At 34.5% G+C, this 9,793-nt stretch overlaps 1 non-coding gene across 1 annotated transcript; it reads right to left on the bottom strand.

Annotated features, from left to right (window-relative positions):
• Positions 1–8,775: 8,775 nt before the first annotated feature.
• LOC145141768 (small nucleolar RNA R71) lies at positions 8,776–8,882 on the bottom strand. Its single transcript, XR_013722963.1, has one exon. It is a non-coding gene; the product is annotated as a small nucleolar RNA R71 (small nucleolar RNA).
• Positions 8,883–9,793: the final 911 nt, after the last annotated feature.

Genomic DNA, 9,793 nt, shown 5'->3' with positions numbered 1-9,793 from the left:
ATTTCGGGTTCTACAATGCTTTGTTGATTATCATTCTCAACTAGAGGTTGTGTCTCTCGAATTTCTTCGAGCTCAATGGGGCTCCCACTTACTTTATGTGAGATAAAGTCAGTTTCAAGAAACATTGCTTTACGAGCTATGAACACTCGGTTTTCCTCTTTCCGAAAGAAGTAATAACCGGCGGTTTCTTTTGGGTATCACACAAAGATACACTTATGAGATCTAGGGTCAAGCTTGTCAGAAGTTTCTCTTTTAACATATGCTTCACAACCCCATATCCTTAAGAAAGACATTGATGGAACCTTTCCATGCCATAACTCGTAGGGAGTCTTATTAACCTTTTTAGTTAGGACCATGTTTACAATTCGATCTGCGGTTTCAAGTGCATACCCCCAAAATGAATGAGGAAGGGAAGTGTGACTCATCATCGATCGTACCATATCAAGTAGAATACGATTTCTCCTCTCGAGATACCATAATGTTGAGGTGTTCCCGGTGGAGTGAGTTGTGACACTATGCCACAATTCTTCAGATTTTCATCAAATTCATAGCTCAGATATTCACCACCACGATCTGATCGTATGGTTTTAATCTTTTTACCAAGTTGATTATGCACTTCATTTTGGAAAACCTTGAAGACATCGAATGCTTCATATTTGTGTTTCATGAGATACACATATCCAAATCTACTGTAATCATCAGTAAATTTAATGAAGTACCTTTCACCGCTTCTGGTCATTGTTCTAAAAGGTCCACATACATCAGTATGTATAAGTCCTAGTAGATCCGAAGCTCTTTCAGCAACACCGGTAAAAGGAGCTTTGGTCATCTTGCCACATAGACATGATTCACATGTTGGGTTTTGAGCATTCTAACACTCCTATGGTGTACATGCAACCCTACAAACCTTGGATCTATGTTTTCTCTATTATACATGCAAATATTAACTATTCCAAGGTTTCATCCTAACTACCATATTATGAAGCACCTATACTAAAAAGTTCTAGTTAGATGACATACCTTTTGATGTAGCTTGATGTCTTCAAGCTTTAAGAGCTTAGCCCCAATAGTGTGGAAGCCTCAAATGGAATCACAAATCACCAAAACACCTTGGAAGAACTTGAGAGAATATGTATGCACACTAAAATCGGCCCACTCTAATTTTCACACACTTGTGCCAATTTTGTGAGCCAAGGACCCCTTTATATATTATGGAGGATTAGGGTTACATCCATGTAAACCCTAATACCCATGACCTTTCATTTACATAGGATCCATGGGTTAAAAGCACCATGGACCATCCATGAAAGCTTAGCCCAACCTAAATGAACTTGGCCCATTCCATATATATATAAGAGTCCATATTTAATTAGTTCTTTTTTATCACTTAATTAATTCTAAATTAATTCTTGATCAATACTAATTAAATAATATGATTCCATATTAATATATTAGAACTTATAATATATTAATATAAATCATAAATATACTATTCTCAAAAGACTATCCATATAAATTGTGTCGGTGAAGTGCAACCCAAATGGACCATGCCAGGTCGGGTCAAGTACATACCAAATATAGTTATGGACTTAGACATTAATCCAACATCACATACATCAAAAGACTCTGAGCCTGTTGACTCTAAGATTCCATCCTTTTGGAGCTTAGACTTCCGAGTTTTGCTTATGTACCCAAGTGGACAATGCCATAAATAAGTTCTATTAGAGTATAACTTTGTTTTCTTATTTAAGTTGAACATTGAATTATCCTTTGTGTATGAACCATTTAAATTGATTTCATATATTCCATTTTTGGGATTAGTCTCAAAATAGAAGACATTATCTTTAAATACATAAATGTTTTCAGAATCAAAGTCAAACTTATAACGAAAACCTTGTTCATACAAACGAGAAGTAGAGATAATATTCCTAGTTATACTAGGTACATAACAACAATTGTTCAAGACAAGATTAAGTCCATTTAGAAGCAAAAGATGATATTTTCATGTGGCTTTCACAGCTACACGATTGCCATTGCCAACATGGAGTTCCAAATCGCCATCTCTTAGTTCTCTAACATTCCTAAGTCCTTGCAAATCATTACGGATGTTACTACCATTTCCAGTATCGAATACCCAAGAATTAGTACGGAATATATATAATTCAATCACATATATACCTGAGGTGCCAACCTGGCTGGCCTTGATCTTCTTAAGTTCCTCTAGGTACTTGGTACAATTGCGTTTCCAATATCCCTTTTCATTGCAGTGAAAGCAATCAGCGTCAACAGCAGGTTTGTGTTTAGGAGTTGGATTAGTAAAAGCATGCTTCCCTTTACCCTTTCCATTGCCCTTGCCTTTGTTGGCAGCTTTGCCTTTCCCCTTACCGGTATTATTACCGGTTTTCTTCTTGGAGATTTGACCCTCATGGATCATCAACACTTGATTGTTCCTAGACTTCTTGATGTTTGCCTCAACATTTTTAAGCATGTTATGAAGCTCATTAATGCTCCTCTCACAGTCATTCATTGTGAAGTTCATCACAAATTGGTTGAACGACTTAGGAAATGAGGCTAGGATCACATCGGTCGCTAGCTCATCCCCAAATGGGAACTCGAGGCGAGCAACTTGCTCAACATAAGCTTTCATTTTGAGTACATGTGCACTCACAGAAGATCTTTCAACCATCTTGCAACCAATGAACGCATTAAAGGTCTCAAACCTCTCTTGCTTAGCCTGAATTTGAAACATGACTCTCAGTTGTTCAATCATTTCAAATGCTTCATGAAACTCAAAAGTTTTTTGAAGTTCAGGAGTCATAGTTGCAAGCATGTTGCAAGCCACTTCAGTCGAATCATTAACATGTTTCACCCGAGCATCTTTCGATGCTTTCGGAGCATTAGCTGGGAGCTCTTCTGGAATAGGTTCGTCAAGGACATAGTCCTTTTTCTCAAGCTTGAGGACAATTCTCAGTTGTCTGAACCAATCAAGAAAGTTGGGTCCACTTAGTTTTTCTTTTTCGAGGATGGATCGGATGGTGAGTGATGAGGTGGTTATAGTTGGGGTAGTCATCTACAAAATAAAAAGATCCATTATAATATCTTTGATATGAATTCTTTTGAAAAATAATTACCCTTCAAATTAAATTTTGAAAAGCTAAGATCCACATCACCCAAAATAACTTGAGGAGGCGACCCACTACTCAAGTGATTTCATTGATCGGTAGGTTACAATAACCAATTACAACTCTTATGTAATTCTTAGATTTATGGGATCCAAAAACATTACTTTGTTTTTATATGGCATGTTCATCCCATCTATGCCTCAAAAATCATATCATCCATTTAAAAAACATGTGAGTTATATTTCACAAATAGTCAGGTGACCTTTTTCCCATAAGCAAATACTAAAACACTTTGACTATTTTTGACAACTCACATGAATAAGGTGACCCTAAAATCCACATGAACTGCGCAAAAATCCCAAGTGAATTTTAAATGGATTGCATATATTTGAAGTTTTGTAAAGAAGGGCTTTTATCAAAGTTTTATTATTCTAGCATTTTAAAACACTTTGTATCATGAATATTTCATGCATAAAATATTTCATGATAAATTTAAAGTGTTCCAAAAATCATAAAGTTGAATTTATTTCATATAAAATTTTACCGGTTAAAATTTATATTCAATTTTAATACGACGTTATACGGATTGGAACCGGTTTCTAACTTTGTTAATAAAACAACTTTTTATTATTAAGTTATGGAGTTTAGATTAAGTTTAAAAAAAATTAACTTTTTATATCTTTAAAAAGTTTGGCTACTTTAGAGTTTTAAAATATTTAAAACTCTTTTTAACAAAATCTCAATTTTGACATCTTATATTGAAACTTTGATATAAAACTCTAAAGTCCAAGTTTGATGTTAATTTTTTGTAAAAATGTTTTATCATGGAAAACATATTCTCAACATTTTATAAGAACAAAAAATAAACATCACAATCATGCATTTAAAATATATAAACAAAGCCATTTTCTAGTAATATTTATTGTGAGCCATCACAACAAATATTAAGTCATTTCCTAAAGGACTTATTAGGACACTTCAAGGACTTCAAAAGGCTCCATGTCTTCATAAGAACTTCATGCTCCATCTTGTTACATTTTATAAAAATAAAATACAACTAGTCTAAAACTAATTTATTACATATAAAATTAACAATTGAAATAATACTTATTTATCTATTACATCATTATATGAATAAATAAATACCAACCACAAATGTCCTAATGGCTTGTTTATACATAAGAAACATATCAAACAAACAACTCTTTGATTTTTCTATGGCAACTTTTATATAACCAAAATGCATGAAAAATGGTCATATAAAAAATAAGCACTTTTAACAACAAGTTGCCAAAGAAAACAAATATGGATATTTCTTTAGCCAAAAAGAAATTCATGCTTGTTTTCCAAAAACCAAAGATTATTATAACATAAAAATCATTCTAACATTTAAAATATGACTCTGATACCACTGAAGGGTTTTGTTGCGTAAGTTAAATAGTTTTTCATAAAAACCGGCAACGAAAACTTTAAAATTTTCTTATAAATTTCGAGTCTAGCAACAAAACAAACCATAAAGGATCCTTTTAAGGAGATTAGAATGATATTATAACAACTATAGGGTGTTTAGAAAATATAACATTTGTAGCCTTTGGACCCTCTTTGAATTTGGGGTGTTGACGTAGATGGCTAGAACAAAGAGCTTGCTCTTCTCTACAAGTAATCCACCAACAAGAATAAGGTACCAAAATTGCTAGATTTATTCTTGTAGAACTTTGTTCTTTAAGCCTTAAGTGCTTAAACAATTAAGCACTAAAATAAAGACACAAAGTAAACACCAAAAGCTTGTAATATCTTCAAAAGAGGAAAGAGCTCCAAGCTCTTTGAAGCCCACAGTTTTGAGAGAGAAGAAGGAGAATATTTTAGACCAAAAAAAACTTATATTCTCTCCATGTGAAGACCCTTCTATCTATAACACATGTAAAATAAGCCCTTTTGATTATAATACTCTAAAGTATTATAAAGCATAAAGCAACAAGAGACATAATCTAAGTATGGGGGACAAGAATGTTGGAGGTTGACTTTTTTCAACCTCCTTGCCTTGATTTTTGGCCATGTCATCTAAAGAGGACAAAAATTGTCTACTAGTCTTTTAAACATGGTAGAGTAAGCCTTTGATTTAATCATGGTTAGCCAAAGTGTCCAAAACTTTGTACATGACTTATATTATGATACCTTATCATATTAAGACAATTTTTCTACTTCTTAAATTATTGTTTTCATAGAACAATAATTTTTTTCCTAATTAAATACAATAGTTGAATTTATTTATTAATATAAATACACAATAAATATTCCATAAGTACCAGCTTGATTATGGTATGACCCTATAGGATCATATGTTATTAGCAATGTCAGTCAATAATGATTCTTGGGCATATAGATCCAACAAATATACCCAGTATAATTTCTAAAACATCTTCAGCATCACAACAATGCTTCCACCAAACATTATATTTAGTTCTACTGGTAATTTCAGGCTGTTTAGGAATAGGGTCTTTAAGAATGTACAAATTTTGAACTCTTTCGAGATTCTCTTTCAAGATACAAAGCCATTCGCAGAAACTTGTGACAAACCAGAGAATACGTCACAAACTGCAGTTAATATTTAACGATAGGACGTAAAAATATAGTAAGGACATCCTCATAATCACGTGATATATTTTAATATATTCAAATTTTTTGTCCCTACTTACTTCAACCATTACGCTAAAAAATAAGTACACAAAAACTCACGTTACTTTGAGAGTAGGTTAACATATTTAGACTCAATAGGTTACCGTAATTCAAGAAATATAAATTTCATAAGAATCTGACACAGTATAGGTGAGATATGATATTTATAGTAAATAAATATCTACCGTACTTAAAAAGTTACAACGATGAAAACTACAAGGAGATTGGTCGAATTTTGGAAAAATTAACCAACTAGGCAATCATAGTACTAGTTAAAATAGGAAGAGTGAGGCAAGGAACGCCTAAAACGAACGTTATATGAGAGAGTTTTCATTTTTATAAAATCATAACGTTAATAAAAACACGTTGAAAAACGAAAGTCAAAACTAGACAAAACGACCAAAAGGAGAGTTGTAAAGAATGACGAGACCTACACGGATATGTAAGAGTCATTGAGAACGGAGTTCGCATGCGCGAGTTACGGAATTTCAAAATTGATTTTTTACCGTCACGCGTAGTGCACCGCACGTACTAACACCCGATACGTCGAGATACAGGATGATGTGGCACGCTGAGATGAGGATACGTGGCAACATCGTAGGGTTCACATGCAGTTGCATGGCGTGCACTTAAAAAATTGCTATAAATAGTAGGTTTCGGCAACCCACTTCCTCATCACTCTCTTCCGTTTTCTCTCTATATCGTTGTTCGTGTCACCACCCCGAACATCTCTCGAAGTGCGAACTTGTGATTTCTACCCTACCGCAACGTTTTCATAACTAACAGTTGATTTCACGACGCCATTTTCCAAACCTTTTCGGGGGTGAGGGGGGGGATACATGTCTAAATGCAACTTTACATAGTTATTACTAAATATAGTTAGGTAATTATGCTCATAACATTAGGATGATATTATGAACGATAGTTACTCTGCCCAAACTCTTTAGCTAATATTATGCCTAGTTGTTATGATAAACCACTATGATAGATAAGATCATACCTAGTTGTCACGCTGACTAATTGCTAGGAAAAGCTAAAACTCGTTATTTTAGCCACCCTTTGGATAAGATTAATACCTAGTGTTACTCTGCCCAAATACTCAACTACGTAAAACACGCTAATTATATATATACATATCAGATAAATAATATATATATATATATATATATATATATATATATATATATATATATATATATATATATATAGATATAGATATAATAAGTAAAACCATATAAATACAACGCCAATAACAACACGACCGACCAGTAGAGGCCCCCACAACATGAGCTAGATGAGACACGATTCATCAACACTCTAATAGATTTTCAGCTAGCTCCCAACCAACAATCGTTAAATCTTAAGTGATCAGGAATGATATGTATAGATTTATATGGGGTTGACATCCCCTCCTGTGGTTGCTAGCTATAACCTGATGGCATGTCGAAGCAGACATAACTTTCTAAACACAGCGACGTCCAATGAAGTGTCGTGGATTTTCAGGATCAACATGTTGGATTAGGTGTCTAAGCCCATAACTATAATTGAATATGATAACTTTTAGAGAGAGAGAGAGAGAGAGACTCATTTATTAATGTATTATATGATTAATAAATTAATTAGAAATCAAAGTAAATATTTTGTTAATATATTATGAGAATAATATATTAATTGGAAATAGTATTATTTAATTAATAATTAATCATAAATTAATTGGAATTAATTTTGAGATTAATTGGATTAATTAAAAGTATAGGGTCTGTTCGGTTATTTATTGAAAGTTTAGGAAAGGATCCCATGGACCTCATTGGATGAGGTGGATGAGAATCACTTGCACCATCCAAAGGAGTTTTCATCTAAGCCCTTGCTTAAGGAAGGGAATGGGCTGCTTGGTCACCAAGCAAAGGGATTAGGGTTTCCTCCATAAACCCTAACTTTGGGACTAAGCTAACTCGACTATATAAAGGACCCTTAGCCTTAGAATTTTAGCCATGACATTCTTTCGAGGGTTAGGCCGAAATTTCTACTCCTCTCATCTCTCTCTCTCTCTCTCTCTCTCTCTCTGTCTTCAAGGTCCTTGGTTGTTAGGGTTTGGGTGTGAACCATTAGAGGCACGCCACTGTAGTGGTTGCTGCCAAAAATTTTGAAGAAGGAATTCAAGATTCTTTGCTATAACAATCTGCAAGGTAAGGTTCTTGTTCTTATGAATTAGTTTTTCATAGGAATCTTTTGTAGGATGATAATTCATAGTATGTTGCCTATATGTGAAAGACATAGATCCTTATTAGGTTGCATGTGCCCTGATCAATTGAATTGTTTGATTGTTTTTCCACTTAGAGCATTGTAGTTGTAACCCTAATATCCCATCAGTGGTATCAGAGCGTAGGGATATCTTTCATATATTTGCACATTGGTGAATCGGTCAAAAGAAAAAGAAGCCTGCTTTTTTTATTTGTCGCAGCTCACGACGTGAGCTCAGATCAGGTCTGATTTTTTGAATATTTTCTGCATTGATAGTTTTTGTTTATTAGTTTTCGGTTATTATTGTTTTTTCCTTTTACGCGTTGGTTTTCTGATGTTGTTATTTTTCAAGATGATGGATATCATGCGAACGACGATGGGCGCATACAAGAAGCAAGTGCGCAATGATCTACGATCAGGACTTGCTCCACCAGAAATTGCAGCTGAAACCAAATTCGATCTCAATGGCCACATTTTAGGGAGGCTCAAGGACATTCCATTTTCCGGAAAAGATTATGAAGACGCATTTAATCACATTGGTAAGGTCAAGGACATTTCCAATAACTTTAATGTTCCAAATGTCGTGCGAGAAGCAGTTTTGCTCAGAATGCTCCCGGTAACCTTCATGGGAGATGCATAAATTTGACTAAAATCCCTTGCACCTGGAGCAATTACTACTTGGACAAATCTACACGATGCTTTCATTGAACAGTTTAGTCCGCCATAAAAAATATACAAGCTCAAGAAGAGGATAGAAAATTTCCAACAATACGATGGTGAGTCATTGTTTGAAGTGTAGGAGAGGTATAAAGGCATGCTTAGGAATTGCCCCCAACATGATATGAATGTGCAACAGGAAGTTGCTATCTTCTACGATGGGCTGAACATTACACAAGACAAATCCTTGACTCTCAAGGACCGATGACAAATAAAGAACCGACTACTATTAAGAAGCTGATAAAGAATTCGTAAAACATTCACGTGAATATCATACACCATGAGAATATGTTACAAGAGTAAGAGTAAATTTTGATAGAGGCAATGAACACATGGCAGCATTTTTGGACAAATTAGAATCAATGGACAAGAGGTTAACCAAGATGGATAAATCCATCCATGCAATTCGGGTTGGATGTGACAATTGTGGCGGTCCTCACTTAACAATGGACTGTGACCTTGACGAGGATGGAAATCGGAGAGTTCAAGTGTGTAGATAATATGAAAACTGGAAAAAGCCTAATAAGAATGACTTTGAAGACATACTTCCCTAATTCGTAGCCACATCAGAGAAAAGACACGATGAGAATGATGTTGTAATACGAAGTCAGCAAATCTCCATCAGAAATATTGAGCAACAAATCTTTCTACTCTCGAAGCAACTAAATGAATGGTTACTGGGCACACTTCCAAGAAACATGGAAGAAAATCCAAAGGCACATGTCCAAGCCATCACAACAAGGAGTGGTAAAACTATTACTCCTATAGATCCTATATCAAATGATGATTCAGATGTTGTGCAAAACCTAGAAAGTAAAAATCAAGAAAAGGACTTTGAACCTCAACCATGACTTGGTGAAGAACCAACCACGACGTAATCATCTACTAAAGCTAATAAAAATCCTCCTATCAAGCCATATCAGCGACTGCTGCCTTCATCGAAGCAGTGGACCTTCAAATCAATATTCCTTTTATCGAATTTGTAGACCAAATGCCGAAATACGCAAAATTCTTGAAGGATATTCTCACGAATAGAA

Source organism: Lactuca virosa, chromosome 9 (assembly GCF_052849685.1).
Source record: "Lactuca virosa cultivar CGN04683 chromosome 9, Lactuca_virosa_CGN04683_v6, whole genome shotgun sequence".
Lineage (NCBI taxonomy): Eukaryota > Viridiplantae > Streptophyta > Magnoliopsida > Asterales > Asteraceae > Lactuca > Lactuca virosa.
This window is presented reverse-complemented; position numbering and strand designations above follow the sequence as displayed.